Genomic DNA, 19954 nt, shown 5'->3' on the forward strand with positions numbered 1-19954 from the left:
GTCTGCAAGTGATTTGCTCCAAGTCTTGAGTCCGAAATCACACGTCTCGCGGGAGCAGAAATAATTTGCTGTTTGGGAGGGGAAACTGGAATGTGATTTCAAAAGTGCCTCTTCAAAGACCAGTCAGCTCAGTCTTAAATTAGATATACAGTATGATGTATAGACTGGCGTTAAACGCAAGTTAGGCCCTCAGTAGAATGATTGGATTATATCTGCCAGGTTACAAAGTCTGAGGTCATGCTTTTTCCATTCTCTGAAGTTCTTGTCATATTTTTTCAGGGCACACAAGGAGATGAAATAATGCAGCACACAGCAGCTTTCTGCAGATAAGGTTACAGCCTATCTCCTCATCCCAATTAGAACCAGCTCTCTCCTCTCGTTGCACCAGAACTGAATCAAGAGAAACTGTTTTAATGGTGAAAATGTGTTTTTCTGATGTCAAATATTTGCCATTTTATGCATCTTTCACTCTAAGGTAAGGTGGATGCATGCGATGGAAGACAATGCTGCTCATTTGTGTGTGTATATCCAGTGTGAGACAAATGTTTCATATGCAAATGCAGTGAGCTGTGAATGAGTAGCAAACAACTGAGCACGTGTGTCTCTCTCTCTCTCTCTCTCTCTCTCTCTCTCTCTCTCTCTCTCTCTCTCTCTCTCTCTCTCTCTCTCTCTCTCTCTCTCTCTCTCTCTCTGTGTATGTGTATGTGTGTTTGTGTGTGTTCTCTTGATGGGGGCGACAAGGAAAGTAAATACTTTCTTGACAGGACTCTGCTGAGGTCTCCACTTATCTCACCATGAAATGTGTGTGTGAGAGGAAGCGAGCACATAGTTTATGTCATGACTGTTGACTGCCTGAGGAAGCATGATATGTGGCTGCAACATGCATGAGAGCCCTGCAGCTGTCTCACCATTAATGTAGTTACGAAAATATTCCCTGACTGGTGGGTGAATCTGTAGAAAAAAGAAAAAAGAAAGACAGAGGTGTCTGGAACTGGTTGTAAAACATAGTCATGGGAAGGATTTATTGCATTTTTACATTCTTAAGATTGTTTTCTTTTTTCATTGTTTCTACATTCACCAGACATGGCTAGTTTATAGCATATAAGTGTGGTCAGAGGACTATGTTTCCTTTGATTGGTTGTGTGTTAAATACACACACTGGCATATTGTATTTAGACCATCTTTTATTCATTGGAGTCTGAACTGTACCAGGTGTTTTACAGAGATTTTGGTACATGTCATATTTGTAGATGGTGGATATAATTCAATCTTATATAACTAAAAATCTGTATTAATAAAGTAACTTTGTCTGTCTGAGTATTCATTGTAAATGGACATCAAGCAGCAGAGCACATGAACCATATTTACATCCATGCATGTATCTGTGGTTTTCTCCATACACTAGTCCCTTAATGATTGTTGCAACTCACACCAGGAGTCATTAAACCAACGAATATATTTCAACCACTAACAATTCTCAGTTCCTCGACCTAGAGTTTCTGCGTGGACACAATGAGGATCTGTGTGGCTGTTGGCAGCTGTATCCATTGTGTGTTTTTGTCTTTACACGTGGTAAACTGTTGAGTGTGAAAATCTCAGTAGCCCTGTCTTATTTCACACTTTCAAATGTTGTTAAAAAAGCTTCAATTCTCTGATCCCAAACAACAAGGTCTTACATCCTTCTCGAAAGAGTCTTTTCAATCTCCATCCATTTATAATGAAGTGCTTTTAATAAGTGTAATCAATAGTCATTGCTTTAACTTGATTTTCAGAACATGTGCTTATAAAAATCTGTAACGCACATGCACTGTTATTTTATTATACACACTCTTGTCCTGGTTATGAGACAGATTATAGGCCCTCATTTTTATCAACACAGTTATTTTTCGATAACTGAGTTGATATAGTTTTAATCCAGTCCAGTAAACCAGCCTATGACGATGAGAATGTCACAACACAAGCATTAGGTGTTTCCTTTTCCTTGGAACAATGTTTACAGTTCAAAAGCCATAAAACAGACCACAAATGGAGAAGGCATGGTGTAGCTGTGATGAGTTATCCTTGTGTAGTCACTTGTAGCAGATGGACTACATGTTTGTTTTAACTCACTGTAGGCAGTACTCATAGTTTAACACTGGATGGCAGTAGTGTATCTTTGTTCTTAGTCTCTGCAAATTGAGGTTTTATTCTTATGCCCAGTTTTCATGCTGAATCTAAAAAAACAAAAACAACTGTTAATTATTGAAATAAGAAATGTTATTAAAGTTGTTATATTCTCCTGTGGATGTTTTTAACCTCTTATTGTGCATTTTATCAATAGTGCTGCAACTATTAAGAGCTTGAATCACTATGTCTGAGGGAATCTGAGGGATAAACAGCTGTCAGCAGAGATCCAGATAGTGAATCTCTGCATTTTAAAGGTGTGTTGCGTGTCCCAGGTGAGGCCACAGCCTCGCACCTGGCTTCTCTGCCGAGATAGCAGCAGCCCCGATCTTAATCTCTGGCCACGATGAGAGATTGTACAAATATGATCTGGATACATCTGTGCTTGAAAGAACTCCCACAATCTCTGCTTGGAAAGCTTTGCATAACAATCCTGAGGCACTAGAAAGAAAGGGCGGAGAGAGAGAGAGAGAGAGAGAGAGAGAGAGGAGGGAAAGGAGGGGTAAAATGGGTTGAGGCCCGTGATGCATGGTGTGGGCCAAGAAGCTGCCAGCATCCCAGCCGCTCCATGTCTGGCCTGGCACAGCATTAAGCAGGCTGTTTTGGGGCCTGTCAAAAGCTCATCATGGCAAGGAAGCCGTCTCTGTGGGGATGCTGCGGGGGTGCCAGGGCACGGCAGGGGGGAGAAACCAGAGACCCTGCCCGGCAGCTTGGTCATAATGAGGAGGAAAATTCTTATTCTTATATCCCCATTAATGTTACAACAACAATGCACTTTTGTCCAAGTTTTTTTTTCCTCTCAAGCATTTTTACACTTCACATGTTCTATGTTTACTCCCCCCATCTTGTATTATGTGAAATTTGAGCCCTCAATTATTTTTTATTGTAGAATTATGTTGATTATAGAGGTTTGTATTGTGCCTAATTAAACTAAAAAACCTTGATACATGAATCTGCTGAATCTCTCTGAGTAAAGGATTTACTTAAAGTTCGAGTCATCCTTTCCCATTATCTGACACAAATTCCCAATACAAGTAGAAAGCACTGTTGATTATCTCAGAGCATCATATTCAGTAAGTGCCTGGTGAAAGATTATAAAAATCTGGGTAATGTCAGTTGTGGCAATCATGCAGTTTACTAATTTCTTGGCCAGTGTTGTTTGTGACATCAATCTAAAGTTGTCCAGAAACAAGGGTGGACCAAAACAACATAATATTGTTTTTCATTACTGCTTGAATGAAATCATGCCCCTTGATTTGTGAACATCTCAACTGCACCAAAATTGTAAATTCAGCTAAGCGCAGTCATGCCATATCTTAAAAGTTTTACTAAAAGTGTCATGAAATTTAACCTGCAATATATTTTTAAAAAAGAAGGGGAAAAAAACTGCTAATGCCAAATCATTTTTCACATTGAAGGTGTGAGATGGGTGAAATGTGTGGCAGTTGTAAGTCACTTAAAGTTGAAGGACAATACATTTCATTTCCAATTCAAGGCAGAGTCTCACAGCTCAGTGAGTAATTGAAGTACAGCTCTCCCAGTAATTCCTGTTTGTTTGTAAAAATGTGTTCATGAAGTCTGTCCTGGACAGTTATGTTTGGCCCTGGGTTTTGTGTCTTAAAAAAAAAAAAAAAAAGCAGAAATCCTCTTCAGTCCAACAATTATGGGGCCTCTATATGGAGTAGTTGGCTCGTTTATATGCTGTAATGTTGTGACCATTCCAAGCCCTGAGGCCAGGTGTTTTTGATTGCAGTATAGCACGTTGGAGTACAGACTCTGCTGCACGGCTCCGGCCCCACAGGATGGTTGGATACGAGTATGATAAACCGGAGGAGACTGAGTGGGAGTGGGAGGCCCAGACTTTTTTCCTTATTTATTTATTAATGTTTTGTTTTCTTTGAGACAGTCTGTCAGACAGACAGGCAGCTACACCCTCTTATAAGTGGACTTCCTGTACTGTGTAAATATATTCCAGCTGAGATGTAACATTTCAGACTGCAAAGTGTTTTGGATAAACAACTATAGACATGGACAACAATGGATTTTAGAACTAAAGGAGGCAAAATTCTGCTAGGATGAAGCTTATCACTGCTCCAGGAGCAGAAACATAACAGACTAGAAACTGACATATTTATTATTGTATTAAAAAAGCATTTTTTTCTTTAAAAAAAAAATTCAGATAGTTGGAGTGCATTTTTGAATATCCCTCCAAATGAATAACCACCTGCCCTCTTCTGGTCATTGCTATTTGTATACAGATATGATGTCACTGCATCAGGTGTGATTATTAATGTGGCAAATAAGATGAAAAATATGGAAAACAGCCTCATAATCATTTTCTATTCATTTTTTTATTTTTTAAAGCTGGAAAAATAGACTAAATGGTGAGAGTTTTAGCTGTTGCCCTCTGGTGGCTGTTCCTACGTCAGAGAAAAGTGGCTTAAACTCCTTGTATTTTTAAGATGTTACTTTTGTTGTTTCAGCCATTATAATGCATTCCTTTGTGTTGTTGTAGTATTTCACCTACGTACTTTTACCAGTAGGGCAAGTAAGATGAACAGTGAGAAAATCACACAAAACAGTGTGTTTTATTAAAATATCTTAACCCTGTGACTTAGAGTAAAACCAACAAAAGTGAGCACATCCAAATATACTGGTACAATCTTCTACTGCATTGAAAAACAATTTATTAAAAAAGTTTAACCAGAAAGGAAAGTTTTTAATCAAAGAAAATAATGATGTGTAATATTATATTAATTATATTACTGAATATACAAAATATATTTTATTTTACCTAAATGCCTTTTGACTTTCTGTGCTGGATAAAAGGAGGACATATTCAAGGTCTGTATTTCTTTAACTCTCCATCCTATACAGCCTACAATAAAGCTAAACTAAAAGTGACATACACTTTGATCTCTATGACGCTGTCTCTTTACATCCAAATTAATGACAGTGTTCAGCCAAGGGCACAGTGGGTGCAACAAGTAATGATGTTTGAAAGTCATATTTGAGATGAAAAACGAAATTCTTTTACATGACACACATCTCACTAAGTTACCATTCAAATACTGAAATTCAAAACAACTTGAGCCCATTTACATTTCTTTTGACAACAGCAATAACAATGTGTAATAGTGAACATAAAATAATTCATTTCTCTTGAGGGTAGAGTGTCATGCAGTCACTTAAGTAAATTCATGAAGACGGTTTGTCTTCCTGTTGCTCTTTCTTCTCTGTCAGCACAAAACATAACAACATTTGAAAGAGGGCCATGACCAATGAAGAATGTATCACACTCTGGCAAACATTTACAGGCTGCAGATGGTCCTGGTTGACTTGTATATACATCCTTTTCTCAGTCCCTACAGGTGCCACGGCACTGGGTAATAAAAAGCAGAGTGTGGAGGAGTCATGGATGCAGGAAGAGGTGGAGGAGAGAACAAGGTTGCGTTCCTCTGTGACATGTTTTACAAGCTGCATCATTTACTTCTTCAAGCAGGTGCTGCCACTCAGACTGTGGCTATGGCATCCATGTTCTTTTTTCAAATTTGCTAATGTTCGAGACATACAGATCTTAATAATAATGTGTGTACACATAATCACACACACGCAACATTTTTTTTTAAACCTGCTAAATCTAAAATGTAATTCTGCAACTCATTTAACTACATTTATGCAGTTTATTGTAAATTTGTTGAGTCTATTCTATAATGATCATTTATAAAGACGTAGTTAATTTGTGAGCTCAATCTTGCAACAACAGGTGCTCCACTGTGCCGTTAGCCTATTTTTGAACATGTAGGTCTAGCAGATATAACCTTTTTTTAAATTTTGTACATCTGACACATGCTGCATAGGCAGTGAATGTGTCATGATTCAGCTGTGTAATTATCTCTACAATTTTGATGAGACTGCTTCAAAGTCAAAATCCCATGTGGTTTTCCTTTATTTTGCCAAGCCCTTATACCTCACACATTGAGCTGGTCATAAAAGATGTCTTGGGAGTCATCTCTAAATTGCTTGATTTAAAGGACAATTGTGGTTTATTTAAAACTGATGTACTTCTCATAAATGTGGTCATTGTGCCTCTATTGGTAATGCTAACTGCACTCGCCAGCTCCGTCATAGAAATTCAGAGAAACAGACTTTGTTCAGAACAAAGTATATCGGGGCAAACTGTGTGTGAAAACTGCAGTTTCTATTTTATTATCTTATTCTTGCGATTAGGAAACTTGCAGGCACAAACTATTTTATCTCATCTACCACTCTTTAGCATTAACCCACACTAAGCCCTCGCACATAAAACAACGTGCAAGTTGCCCCAGATGTAGAACCCTATGCAGTTAGCCTTAATGGCCTTACCAAGTGGTTAGTTTCTGTGTTAATTTTTGTTCAGAGAGAGGTGTTTGAAATGATTCATGTAAAAATCAGGTTTATTTGAAAAGGTGTAGAAGGCAGCTTTCCTGATATAGATTGTTTTGCACAAGTTCTGTGTCCCTGAGTCTCTATGATGGAGCTGCTGATTGTGAAGTAACCATGACCCATAAAACAACATTATGGGAATTAAATCAGATTGAAATAAACCAGAATTATCCTTTAAACTAACATATTCCCTTTAATAAATCATAATTTGTTCCATTGGTGTCGCCTGGCCTGTAACACTGAAGATGTTTTCTTAAGCTCCATTGTATTTTGGGTTTTAAGGATTTTCCATCATGTAGGCCTATTATTAATAGTATGTGATATGATGCTCATTTTGGTTTGAGTGGCTGGAATATTCATGTGCAGATTATACAGTAAATCAGATCCAAACCCTTCATTCTTTTCCAATTTTCACATTTTGAAGTAATGTGTAACCTTCACATGCAAGAAAAAATGCATGGAAAAAGTCTATTTAGAAGTAAGTTTTCTGGTGGAGAATCTGGGCTCAGCCTCTGATGGTTCACAGTTCAGCCAAGGTCCCTGATTTGTTCTGGTCCTTTACCAGTATACATCCATGTAAAGGCCTGTGTACAATTGGATGTCTGAGTTTTTTTTGCTGGAAATGGCTGCCTATAGTTTTAAATGGAGGATTGATTAGAGCTGTGGGAACCAACCATCAACCATCTGTGTGGGATGGAAAACCAAAACTATGAGCTAAAAGAGGCTAGGAGCTGCACTGTGAGCTGCAGTATTGGCTCTATTAGGCAGTGCAAGTAACTGTCTCACAATGCATAATTGCTTCAGTGTTAAGATAAGGTTCATGCAGGTTTAATGGTGTTTAACATAAATAGAATACAGCTTTATTAAGTGTATGATATTAACAAAAAAGACAAAACTTTGCCCATAAGGCACCTATTGATAGGAATGTATCCAGGAGGAATTTTCTGGCTCACCCTATTTAATCCCATTTCCCTTTGGCTTTGCATGAGTGGTGCTCATCACTTCTCAACAGCCTCATACAATATAATACCTCGTAGTGGTTTTGGACTCAAGGTGCTAGGTAATCATTATTACAACTGTGTTGGCCAAGAGTGATAAAACCAGGGCAGGCACTGTAAACACTCATTTTTACGTCCAACTTGCATGTCAAGTGAGGCTGGTACGTGCTTGGAACAGATCTAGACTATATACAAGTGGTCCAACAAACTGCACTCAGCAGTCAGGTCTGGACAGTTTCATTTTACTGGCACATCTATATACTAACCTAAATTCCCTCCACATATTATTACATCTCCTTTCTGCTTTGGTGTCAGTGATGTTTGAAGGAAACGTTCCTTCAAGTCTCAGTGATTAAGAATGATTATGTTTTCACAATATTCTTTGGAGATCCCATAATGTAATCAGATTACATTTTTTGTTTTGACATCTAAATGTCATCAAAGGCCTCAAGATTACAGTGTATGATATTACAAATGATGTAGTGCACACTACATTATATATATAGTTCATTCAGCTATTCACTAATCCTTTTTAATATATGTTTCTCACAGCAGTTTTACTTGTCAAACACAGGTTTAACTAATAAAATTAATGATGGCTGCATTCCCATTACGTGTTCCAGTGCCAGGGTTCTGCTTTTGTGCAAGCTGGCTCACTGGCACTATTTACTGGGCCACCTAAATGGAATGGAGCCATCATTAATGTTATTAGTTACACCTGACAAGTCAAACTGTCTGCTGTGAGAAAGATCTATATCAGTGGATGTGGTCATTTCCAGTGTGAGCTGCATGCTCACTGTTAAGTCAGAAAGAATTAACTTCAACTTTTACAAACAAGGGTTATGTATTTCTATGGTGACAACTCCCACATGATCGTGATCAAAACGGGCTTATTTCTCATTCAGCTGAGAAAAAATAGACATATTTACTCATCCAGCTGCTGTGTAACTGACAGCAGTCCAAAACACTGCAGCCAGCCTTACTGCACAGCAATAAAAACCTAGAGAAAAACATTTGTTTCAACTTGGGTTTTATTTTAATGGCTCAAGCCACTGGTTATACTACAGGTTATGATAACAATATACACACTTCAGTGATTGTTGGGATGTCAGAATGAGGTGACATTGCTGGAAAAAATTCCAACATGGCATCAAGCATGAGCAGATTGTTGGTCACACAGATTGTAAATAACCAGTTGGTTTCCCAAATCAGCAAAAATTGTACTTGGAGGTAAATCCAAAAGTGTACCCAAAATTTCATTAATAATTCCTGATTGTACAATTATGGTGAGTATGGCTGCTAAAGGTCAACAGACATTACCTTCTTGTTTTTTACAAATAGACTTGACTAATAAGGAAGTTGTTTTTTTACCTGACTGCTTTCTTGACATATCTGACCTATTTTTGGAAATGGTGCCAAGACCTCAACAGTTACAGCTGAGTACAATGTAATTGTATTATAGGGTTAGGGTTAAGACGACACAGTTCCATGTTACATTGGCTCCTCTCTCTGCTGATGTGTGACAGGTATTTATTGGCACCAGATGTGACAGGGCGACAGTGGTTCACCCATGCAAAGAAATATCTGAATTACATGCTGTTTAGTGGCATGACGCAGGTATGCTGAGATGTTTGAATAACTGCAAACATCACAGCAATTATTGCAAAGCTACATTTACTATGGTACCTTTGGAGGCTCCTTTCGTGCATCCAACTCAGCACCCTAAACAGAAAACAAATAACAATAAAGGACCTGGCAAAAGGAGAGAAGCAGCTGTGACTGTGTCTGTGGCCCGAAAATCCTTTCAGAGTATTCTTTAATCCTGACACCTGCAAGCCATTTCATCATGATTTACAGTGGGCAAAATACAGACTGGGGGCAGGGAGGCCACCAGAGGAACTGTTTTCACAACAAATGATGGGGAACACACTGTTGTTTCTTGCAGGCCAGGCATTTGTAGTTTGTTGTTCACTAACATATGGATAGCTTAATTTGTCGGTGTAAGCACTGACAGAAAATAGACTTCTCAAGAGACTGTATGCATGCTTATTGTATGTACATACTGTCTGATGTTTGAAAGAGGAAAGACACGGCAGAGCACAGGGGTGTGTGTGTGTGTGTATGTGTGTGTGTGTGTGTGTGTGTGTGTGTGTGTGTGTGTGTGTGTGTGTGTGTGTGTGTGTGTGTGTGTGTGTGTGTGTGTGTGTGTGTGTGTGTGTGTGTGTGTGTGTGTGAGTTTGTGTGTGAGTTTATGTGTGAGTTTGTGTGTGTGAGAGAGAAACCATCTAAAGATAAATAGGCTGGAGGTTTTGGGGCAGGATATGGAGTTCACATGAATGATCATTAGCAGGATCTCTGTAGACCAGAGCTGCACCATTTAGTGGCTGAAAGTCACCCAGCTGCTCGCCCATAATGTCTTGATTTTGCAGTAGTGTTTACATGCATTCACTTTCTCATGTTGTTACTTGTGTGTGAGTTTGCCACATGCTGAATCACTTTAGGTGTATACATACTATATGTGTTATATTATGTAATGTAGCAGCAGTGATTATCTATCCAAACACTGTTCACATGTGGTGTGAGGATTAAGCTGAGTTGTCCCATCTAAACACATTTTGAAGTTTGTGTCTGCAAGTTAAAAACAAAGTTGTTCTGTAAACCTCACCTAGCCCAGAAGACAGTAATAACATAAAAGTGAAGAAACACACATTAAAATGCTAAATTAATTCCTTATTCATTGAAGTAATACATTAAGTTGAAATGCTTACTGCCTTTCTGCCCATTAATGATACAATAATGTTAACAAAAAAAGCAGACAAAGACACACTGAGAACCAGCCCTAAGAGCTTTCCTCTCTCAGCAGAGTGCCATTTAATAATAATCCCCATCCGTTACATTGACTCCTCCAAGTCTGCCCAGAAAAACACATAATGCATAGAACCTTTTCTTTGCTGCTTGGCTCATTCAGACATGGGAGGTGTGGAGGAAAGAATGAGCTGAAAGTGAGATACTCTGGTTCCAGTGGCATCCCCACCTGTCGAGTTTGAACCCTGTATGTGCTAAACCATGCCGGCTGCTTCACATTTACTGTCTGTTCCAAAAACCACCACTTCTAAAAAAAAAAAAATAATCAAAAAAATATCACACTCAGTTCTTTTTAACAAGTGTGCCCATGACTTGAAATGGATTTAATATATCAAGCCCTGCTGCATTATGAAGAACTTCTGAGAAGTGTCATTTTTCAATGAAGTGAGCAACACAAATACATTTACTTCAATTTCATGGGGACGGCAGGAAAAATCTCCCAGACGGATATTTCAAAGCCTGGGTAAATAAAACCAAAACTATCTGCCTGGCTACATACCACAAGAGGTAAGAGAGAACATATGTTTTTTGTGCTTAAAATATTAGCTTATCTAACTAGAATGTTCTTACTTCCAATTGTGTTGATGTAAGTAGGGTAAAAAATTAGCATGTATCTCATGTATCTCTAGGTTGTAACAGAAGGCAGATTCATGTTTGGTATAAATGTCAGCAAGAAAGAGAACAAGAATATTGCTGTATGCAGATGATGCACTATTATACCTACCGTATACAATATAGAAATATAGAAAACATTTATTTTATCAGATTAATAATCAAACATGCATGTCAAGTAAAGCCCCTTAGGTAACCTATGTAACACTATATATTGCTTTCACAAAGAGCTGTGATATTGGCTACACCTATTTTGACATTTTACTTTGTGCACCACTCTGTGAAGTGTTAGCACAAGATAGCTTCTGTTGTGCTGCAGTATCACTATTGCTTCAATTTAGAGATTCACTATTTACTAACATCAGATATACTCACATATCAAAGCATCATCCAACTTAACAAAAAAGTCTGAAGGCTGTATTCAATCAGAAAGCTCTGAGTCTGCCAGTGCATTTCACATTGCACACACATTAAACAAAAACTTTTTCCAGCTATAATTAATTCAGGCTTTAAAACATGGATGCTGTCTATCAGTTCGCTCTTCTGGGAGAGTCAGGCAAATTTCAACAACTTGCAGTTTCCACAAATAGACTTTATAGACACGAGAAGTGAAGCTTTTCCATCAAATCAATAAGTACTGGGCAGACACCCAAACACTCACAAATTTATTAGGCTTCAATCAAAACCATGTTACAGACACCAACGCTGACTCTGAAAGCCTAAAAATGGATAACTCTGGCACTAAAAAAGCAAATGGGAAGCAGAAATGGACATGAACAGAGAAAGAACGAGCACATAAGTATAGAAAGTGACAAATTCTTCAGGTGGAGATTACAACTGCTGGTGCCACTTAATAAGCGTTGGAGGCTATTCAACTTGACTACAACTATATATGTATAATGCTGTAAAAAAAACATGTTCGGTGTACATTTTGAAATGCAAGATAACTTACTATCACAAAGACTTGGGGTTCACTGTGTATTTGTAGGTCAACTTACTGTAAGCTGTTTGATTGCTACAACAGAGTCCATCTTTATTTCATTATATTTGTTGTCTCTGTCGAAGCCACATCCAGTTTTCAAGCCAATCAATGGCATATGTTCATACTACTTCATACTGCTATATATGTTACTAATTGCTGCTTTTGTCCTGCATCTGAGCCCAACTGGGATTACCCTCTTAATTGCTTATGTAAGCATAAAACGGAGTTGTGTAAAGAATGTGTGCCCTTTAGCTTATACCATAGACTGTTAAGGTACTATCTTGTTGAACATTTTGCAGTTGACCCAGTCAGTGTTGTGTAGCTTTAGGTTTCAGTCATTCATTAAATTTTTTCTTACACCAGTTTACCCTCAACTATCCTCCTGTTTGCGTATTATTACTTGAAATTTACCTCACAGTTCATCTTAACAAATCTTTATTAAAAAATCTTCAAAGTGAACTGACTATTCTGAATCATCATTATCACTGACTGAATCAGTAGCCTTTAGCAGTGGGGCTCCACTGCTGACTGAGAGCTGCTGTCAGCCGAGCCATGATTTCAAGTATGTGACCTCCTTCTTAAAGCATATTAATAGACACAATACTAATCTCAATACAACTCTGTTGTTAATAATACAACAGGCTGCTATGTGCAGTACTTGCATAGGCTAGTTTTGTACTACTGGGCTACCAATAGATTGAACATGCCCTATGATGCATTCATTTACTGCCATATGTAATAAAGTGCATTTGATGATGCAACCATTTAGCTTAGAAAAAAAGTTAACTACATCGTCAGTGACTACAAATCTTTAAACTGAGCTGAAGAAGTGATTCTTATCAGTAAAATGATTCATCTTTCTACCTCTAGTGACAGATACAATTAGAACACATACGTGTTCTAATTGTTTCTGACAAAGATTTCAAAGAGGTGACACTCTACTGTCTGTATGTGTGACGCATATTGCTTAATGGAGTCATGTTAATAGACTGTATATAGAGATGGGCATAGCGAGGTGTGATGTCCAGAGTTGCTGCTTATGTTTGGTGTCATCTTTTCAGTTTGAAACCAGGACCATCTAAAATAGGAGTTCAGGGTAGCTCTTTAAGCATGCCCCGCTAGCTGAGACTTAATCAAAGCTTACTGAGAACACTGAGTGGTGCATACTTGACTTGGAATGAAGCAGGTGAGCCAACTTCCAATCACAGCTGTCAATCAACTCCATCAGGGCAGACATCAAAACTCAAATCTAATTAATATAGCCCAGCACACTTATTAGAGCTACATAATGCAGGTATTGAGACCCTAATGATACATTTGTTGTTTGTTTGTTTGTTTGTGGTTGTCAGTGGTATTGCCATTAAGATTGTACTTCCACATTGGCTTCAGTCTAAGCAGTGGTAGGTGCTGCTTGGTTTGGTTACATGCTGTTGATGCCATTAAGAGCTCCTGGCCTGTCTTGTGTTGGTGAAACAGAAACAGTCTAAGTATAATGGCCTTTACTCAACACTGGTGTACCAACACACAAAAACTCCCTTGTGTATGGATTACAGGTTGGGAAAATGCAGACTGGGTATTACAACTTGTAATACACATATAAAATCCAGTTTCAGTTGTTATGTTCCATCTTTAGCTACAGAGTGGCCCCTGTGCCAAATATAAACTCAAAATCTGAACTTAATATACTTTCTCTCCCTGAAGAGTGCCATGTTGGCCCTTTTTGCAGCTGACATCACTGCAGTCACTTTATAGTGATAAATATACATTTTTCTTAATACACTCTATTTATTCTCCAATGTAAAGTTTAGTATTTTGTTGGAACCTTTCATACGAGTCTGTGTTGTTCTTTGGCTCAGACTAATAATAAATGCATAATTTATGACAATGATATAATTGGTTTCAAGACTGTTTTTGGCATTTAGTTATGTTTTATGTCTTTATCAGCATCATAATTTATCTAGTTGCTTTTGTTTGTTTTGAAGTGAAAATGTGACTTTCTTATCTCATCAGCACATATTACTTTGTTTTCATTTGTGTTTTTTGGACACTTTCCTCTTCTTTGTGTTAAAAAAAAAAACCCACATGAGAAATAATAATGACCAAATATGACAGTTTTGAAAAATCTAAACTTCCCCAAACCACATCTGGTGATAAATAAGTAAAATAAATTAAATGTAATCTCTACTAAAAGTTACACTTTACCCTTAATGATGTACTTTATATATTTTTCCTTAGAGTTAAATTTTTTTAAATTCACCTACAGCATAACTGGGACTGGAGCTTACCTCTGGCTCTGCTTTTATTTATTTTCTTCACATATTTTTTTTCCTTTCACTGTTTCTTTTTTCTCTTGTTTCTGTTCCCTTCCCAGAGATGACACTGTCATATTTTGAAACATCTCTCTCTTGGTTGGCACTGCTGTGCTTCCCTCTGTCTCTGTGTTTCTCTTTTGTTAAGGACCACACAGAGGGATGACATGTTGGAGGCACATCCAGGCTGGGTGGCCCGGCTGCAGGAAAGATGTGGGTGACAGGATCAGCCTTCAACAGACTATGGGAGTAATGCGTGTAGACAGTGTAAAACCAGTCTTTTGGAGATCCGTAGAAAGAGCAACGCTGGCAATTCTGAATAAATGCACTTGCAAAAAAAAAAAAAAAAAGAAGGAAAAAGGTTCTTTGGGAGCCTTGTTTTAGCTGCAGCCTCATGCACTAGACTCCCTTGCACTACTAATGTCTTTAAACATCCTAGGCAAAAGGGGTAACTCTAATCTATCTAGATTAATATTCCCACCAGTAGTTCAGAGGTAAAAAAAAAATGTAAAGGAAAGCACTTGGGGATGGGGTTGGGGAGTGGGGTGGGTGGGTGACTGAAAAATAGCCTTAATGAAGTTGTGACCACATTATAAATATATGTAAATCCTTAATTGTTTTATTGGATAATGAATCATTAGATTGTCAGAAAGTAACAATTTGTGATTTCCAAATTAATATCCCTATAGTATAAATGACTATGTCTTCTTGTCTTATTAAATAATGTTTAACTTCTGCAGTTGTTTAAAACAAACAGTTTGTGCCTTCTTAAAGAAAGAATGGACCCAGCACCTATTTTTTTTTGTCATAGATTATTGTAATGTTTAAATAGGTAGCTATGGAGCATATTGTGACTCACTGGTGGGCTTTCCAACACTGAATAATTTCAGTAAAGTTCAAGGAGGTCTGAGAACTCAAATTGAGTTGTTCCTATTGATGTTATTGAAACTCTTTGGTTTCTAGAGAAAACAGAGATCACCCCCTTTCCTGATAATCACCTTGTAGCATTTAGCACGTACTTAACAAAACAAATGGCTTGTGTGTGTGTGTGTGTGTGTGTGTGTGTGTGTGTGTGTGTGTGTGTGTGTGTGTGTGTGTGTGTGTGTGTGTGTGTGTGTGTGTGTGTGTGTGTGTGTGTGTGTGTGTGTGTGAGTGTAAGAGAAAGAAATCCACTGATGCTGGACTTTGTCAAGGCTGAGAGGCTGCAGAGAAAATAGATCAGAAGTGTCATCACTAACAGGCCTCTGGATCCCAGCGGTCCGACAGCTTCTACATTCTTGCTCTGGATGAGGAATGGTGCGACTGGTGATTGTTTATTTTGTTTCTCTATCTTGTCTTAGTAACCCCTTTTTAATGAGAATGTGCAGTCGCACGTTAAGCTCTGGTCCCCCTTCGTTCTTGTTAACTGCTTTTGAGGCTATGAAAGAAAGATAAACATAGAAAATACACTGTTTTTCATAGGCTTGCAGGTGGTGGAAATATGGGAAGCTGTGATTATCAAACAATAAAAAAACAAACTTAAAACACTTCATTAAAATAAAAATAAAAAATCACTTTTTTATCCAGTCCAAAAGTCACACTGGGGGAAGAGCGAGACACCTTCTTGCCCTCTCTGCTCTGGAAGAGGCTCCTTGGAACATCTCCTCAGCAGCTGCCCAAAGGCCCTGGCAGATGGCCGCTATCGTTGGCGCCATGACAAGGGGCTTAAGGCAGTTGCCGAAAGTGTAGCCTCAGCCATCAGCACCAGCAAGCACCATCAAGCTCCGAAGAGGGCAATCCCCTTCGTGAAGGCTGGAGAGAAGCCCTGCGCTCGGCCACAGACAACAACAGGCCTCCTCCACACAGCCTCTGACTGGCAGCTGCAGGTCGACCTGGGAAAGCAGCTGAAGTTCCCAGCAACATCGCTCCGGCCAGACATGATCATTACCTCTGAAGCTTCAAGACACCTGATCATGCTGGAACTTACAGTGCCCTGGGAAGAGTGCATAGAAGAAGCTAATGAGAGGAAACGCGCGAAGTACCAGGAACTAGTGGAGGAGTGCAGGGGCAGAGGCTGGAGAACATTCTACGAGCCCATAGAGGTCGGCTGCAGAGGCTTTGCAGGACGTTCACTCTGCAAAGTCCTCTCTTGATTGGGCGTGACAGGAGCAGCCAAGAAGAGGGCCATTTAATCTGCAAGCGAAGCCGCAGAGAAAGCTACAAGGTGGCTTTGGATAAAGAGGGCTGATCCGTGGGTCGCTGCTGGGACGCAGGTTGGGCTTGATCAACCCCGGCCGGGTCACCTGGGCGAGGGTGTATGTTGTGAGACCCAAAACACCTGGTGACCCCAGGTTACAACACTGATGATGCGTCCCAGCGCATCCAGATGATGTTTCTTGTAAACTAAAGTTCTGGCTTTAGACTAGGTGACAACCAAGAACAGTTTGGCGACTACTGGAGAGACAGCTGACAGCTCGGAAAGACGGCATCCGGGACAGTCTGGGTTAGCACCACAGCCTGTGTCTTTCGTGAGAAAGAACCCCAAAAAGCTACAGAAAGCCCTAAAGAGTTATACCCCCAGGAGATCCCGAGAGGGGGGGAGGATGAGATCTCCAATCAAGCGACTGCTTGGGGACAAGCGCAGCGGCCGTCTTGAGTGCTCTACAGAGGAAATGAATCACCTCCTCCAAGACTCCTTAAGCGACCCAATTAGGGAACAAGATCTGTACGCCTACAGACCCTACAACCCCGCCCCCCCCCAACAACAAAGTTCAATCTGAGGGAGTTGAGCCTGAAGGAGGTGGAGGAGGTCATTAAGGCAGCTCGATCATCATCTACTCCAGGACCCAGCGGTGTACCCTACTTCGTCTACAAGTGCTGCCCAGAGCTTCTCCGGCACCTATGGAAGACCTTAAAGGTGATCTGGAGAAGAGGGAGAGTTGTTGACCAGTGGATCCCCAAAGAGGAGAACTCGAGAAACATCGACCAGTTCCGGACAATCTCACTGTTGAGTGTAGAAGGGAAGGTGTTTTTCAGCATCGTCTCCAGAAGACTGACCGAGTATCTCCCCAAGAACAACTACATCGACCCCTCTGTCCAGAAGGGCGGGGTTCCTGGAGTCCCCGGTGCTTGGAGCACACTGGTGTAGTTACGCAGCTCATCAGAGAGGCTCATGAAAATAGAGGAGACCTTGCAGTGTTGTGGTTGGACCTGGCCAACACCTACGGGTCTATACCTCACAAGCTGGTGGAGCTCGCACTAGACCACCAACATGTTCCCAGTAAGATTAAGGATCTGATCCTGGATTACTACAATAATTTCAGGCTGAGGGTCACTTCTGGGTTGGAAACATCAGACTGGCATCGTCTGGGGAAAGGAATAATAACAGGCTGTACAATCTCTGTTGTTCTTTTCGCCCTTGCCATGAACATGGTGGTCAAATCAGCCGAGGTGGAATGCAGAGGGCCCCTGACCAAGTCTGGTGTACGACAGCCTCCGATAAGAGCATACATGGACGACCTCACCATCACGACAACATCGGTCCCAGGTAGCAGGTAGATCCTACAAGGACCTGAGAAACTCATCACCTGGGCAAGGATGAGTTTTAAGCCGTCTAAGTCAAGGTCCATGGTGTTGAAGAAGGGTAAGGTGACTGACAAGTTGCGGTTCTCAATCTCAGGAACGGTCATACCATCCATCACAGAACAGCCAGTCAAGAGTTTAGGAAAGCTCTTTGACTCAAGACTGAAAGACACCGTCGCCATCCAGAAGTCCACGCAACAGCTCGGCACTTGGCTCACCAAGGTTGACAAGTCTGGCCTACCTGGCAGATTTAAAGCCTGGATCTACCAGCATTCCATCCTGCCCCGAGTCCTGTGGCCACTCCTGATCTATGCAGTCCCTATGACAACCATGGAGTCCCTTGAAAGGAAGATCAGTGGCTTTCTTCGGAAGTGGCTGGGTCTTCCATGCAGCCTCTCCAGTGCAGCATTGTATGGGACGAGTAACACACTGCAGCTACCATTCAGTGGCCTCACTGAAGAATTCAAGGTAGCACGCACAAGAGAAGCCCTACAGTACAGGGACTCAGTACAGGGACACTTTGCAGTGTCAACAGCCGGCACAGAGGTCAGGACAGGAAGGAAATGGAGGGCGGACAAGGCAGTGGAAGTCGCAGAATCATGCCTTAGACAAAAGGCACTGGTGGGCACCTTGGCGTCTGGTAGAGCAGTCTTGGGTTACTTCCCAAAGACCCAAGTTAGCAAGACCCAGGGCAAGGAGAGACACCATCTACTCCAGGAAGAGGTTCGAGCTAGTGTGGAGGAAGAGCGAGTGAGCAGAGTGGTAGGACTTCGGCAGCAGGGAGCCTGGACTAAGTGGGAAAGTGCGCTGCAGCGAAGGATCACCTGGTCAAACATCATGCAGGCAGATTTCCATCGGGTCCGGTTCCTGGTGCAAGCAGTCTATGATGCCCTGCCAAGCCCAGCAAACCTCCACGTTTAGGGGAAGAGCGAGACACCTTCTTGCCCTCTCTGCTCTGAAAGAGGCTCCTTGGAACATCTCCTCAGCAGCTGCCCAAAGGCCCTGGCAGATGGCCACTATCGTTGGTATCAAGGCAGTTGCCGAAAGTGTAGCCTCAGCCATCAGCACCAGCAAGCACCATCAAGCTCCGAAGAGGGCAATCCCCTTCGTGAAGGCTGGAGAGAAGCCCTGCGCTCGGCCAGAGACAACAACAGGCCTCCTCCACACAGCCTCTGACTGGCAGCTGCAGGTCGACCTGGGAAAGCAGCTGAAGTTCCCAGCAACATCGCTCCGGCCAGACATGATCATTACCTCTGAAGCTGCAAGACACCTGATCATGCTGGAACTTACAGTGCCCTGGGAAGAGCGCATAGAAGAAGCTAATGAGAGGAAACGTGCGAAGTACCAGGAACTAGTGGAGGAGTGCAGGGGCAGAGGCTGGAGAACATTCTACGAGCCCATAGAGGTCGGCTGCAGAGGCTTTGCAGGACGTTCACTCTGCAAAGTCCTCTCTCGATTGGGCGTGACAGGAGCAGCCAAGAAGAGGGCCATTTAATCCGCAAGCGAAGCCGCAGAGAAAGCTACAAGGTGGCTTTGGATAAAGAGGGCTGATCCGTGGGTCGCTGCTGGGACGCAGGTTGGGGCTTGATCAACCCCGGCCGGGTCACCTGGGCGAGGGTGTATGTTGTGAGACCCAAAACACCTGGTGACCCCAGGTTACAACACTGATGATGCGTCCCAGCGCATCCAGGTGATGTTTCTTGTAAACACTGAAAAATCTGTTTTAATGTTTTTCTTAACAACCGCAGAGATAACTTGAGTTATGAAAGTCCCAAGTGTTAACAAATCAACATGAAACGTCTACACCCACAGACCCAGAATCTGACATATATCATGAACAGACCAAACATTTGCAGATTTTAATGACATGTCTGTTGAAGTGGATGGACATATAAGGGTGGATAGTGTTATGAATAGAAATAGAGCTGCAATTAATGAACATGCAGACTCAATAATGGATTACAGCTTCACCATTTCAACAAAATTTAGTAAAGAATTCTGTTTGTTAGCGTTTCCAATAATCCTCTGAGCATGGACCA

At 40.9% G+C, this 19954-nt stretch overlaps 1 pseudogene; it reads left to right on the forward strand.

Moving 5' to 3' along the window:
* Positions 1-2687: 2687 nt before the first annotated feature.
* LOC133990636 (uncharacterized) lies at positions 2688-19615 on the forward strand (annotated as a pseudogene).
* The last annotated feature ends 339 nt before the right edge of the window (positions 19616-19954 follow it).

Source organism: Scomber scombrus, chromosome 1 (assembly GCF_963691925.1).
Source record: "Scomber scombrus chromosome 1, fScoSco1.1, whole genome shotgun sequence".
NCBI classification, from domain to species: Eukaryota; Metazoa; Chordata; class Actinopteri; order Scombriformes; family Scombridae; genus Scomber; species Scomber scombrus.